Raw genomic sequence first — 1,767 nt, forward strand, 5'->3', positions numbered from 1 at the left:
CTGCAGTTTGAGCGGACTCATCTTCAGCTGGGTTGCCTGGGTAAATTGGCTGTATTGTGTCGGGTGTTTGTTTTTGATGTGCCGTATCAGGTTTGTTGTGTTACAGACATACATAGATACATATAGCTGAGTCCTGATCGGAAGGTAACGTCAGATTCCGATCGAGTCTGAAACCACGTGATCAGGCCCGATTTCCGATCACGTGATCGGATCTATACATCTCTAATTACAGTGGGATGCAAAAGTTTGGGCAACCTTGTTAATAGTCATTATTTTCCTGTATAAATCGTTGGTTGTTACAATAAAAAATGTCAGTTAAATATATCATATAGGAGACACACACAGTGATATCTGAGAACTGAAATGAAATTTATTGGATTTACAGAAAGTGTGCAATAATTGTTTAAACAAAATCAGGCAGGTGCATAAATTTGGGCACCACAAAAAAAGAAATGAAATCAATATTTAGTAGATCCGCCTTTTGCAGAAATTACAGCCTCTAAACGCTTCCTATAGGTTCCAATGAGAGTCTGGATTGTGGTTGAAGGTATTTTGGATCATTCCTCTTTAAAAAAAAAAAAACATCTTTAGTTCATTCAGGTTTGATGGCTTCTGAGCATGGACAGCTCTCTTTAACTCAAACCACAGATTTTCAATACTATTCAGGTCTGGGGACTGAGATGGCCGTTCCAGAACGTTGTACTTGTTAAGGCATTCACACAGCCCCACAGCATGATGGAACCACCACCATATATAACTGTAGGTAGCAGGTGTTTTTCTTGGACTGCTGTGTTCTTTTTCCTCCATGACATAGCGCCCCTTGTTATGCCCAAATAACTCAATTTTAGGTTCCTCAGACCACAGGACCTTATTCCAGAATGAAGCTGGCTTGTCCAAATGTGCTTTAGCAAACCTCAAGCGTCTCTGTTTGTGCTGTGGACGGAGAAAAGGCTTCCCCTGCATCACTCTCACATACAGCATCTCCTTGTGTAAAGTGCGCCGAATGGTTGAACGATGCACAGTGACTCCATCTGCTGCAACATGATGTTGTAGGTCTTTGGTGCTGGTCTGTGGGTTGACTCTGACTGTTCTCACTATTCGTCGCTTCTGTCTATCTGAGATTTTTCTTGGTCTGCCACTTCGAGCCTTGAACTTGAACTGAGCCTGTGGTCTTCCATTTTCTCAGTATGTTCCTAACTGTGGAAACAGACAGCTTAAATCTCTGAGACAGCTTTCTGTATCCTTCCCCTAAACCATGATGGTGAACAATCTTTGTCTTCAGGTCATTTGAGAGTTGTTTTGAGGCCCCGATGTTGCTACTCTAAAGAGAAAATTAAAAGAGGAGGGAAACTTACAATGAACCCCCTTAAATACTCTTTCTCATTATTGGATTCACCTGTGTATGTAGGTCAGGGGTCAGTGAGGTTACCAAGCCAATTTGAGTTCCAATAATTAGTTCTAAAGGTTTTGGAATCAATAAAATGACAACAGTGCACAAATTTATGCACCTGCCTGATTTTGTTTAAACAATTATTGCACACTTTCTGTAAATCCAATAAACTTCATTTCACTTCTCAAATATCACTGTGTGTGTCTCCTATATGATATATTTAACTGACATTTTTTATTGGAACAACCAATGATTTTACAGGAAAATGATGACTATTAACAAGGTTGCCCAGACTTTTGCATCCCACTGTAATATAGTTTCATACTGAAGTTGGACTTTGCAGTGAGCTGACATGATATGACATGATCATACTCACA

This window comes from Perissodus microlepis, chromosome 3 (assembly GCF_051167445.1).
Source record: "Perissodus microlepis isolate ML-2025 ecotype Zambia chromosome 3, ASM5116744v1, whole genome shotgun sequence".
Classification (NCBI taxonomy): Eukaryota; Metazoa; Chordata; class Actinopteri; order Cichliformes; family Cichlidae; genus Perissodus; species Perissodus microlepis.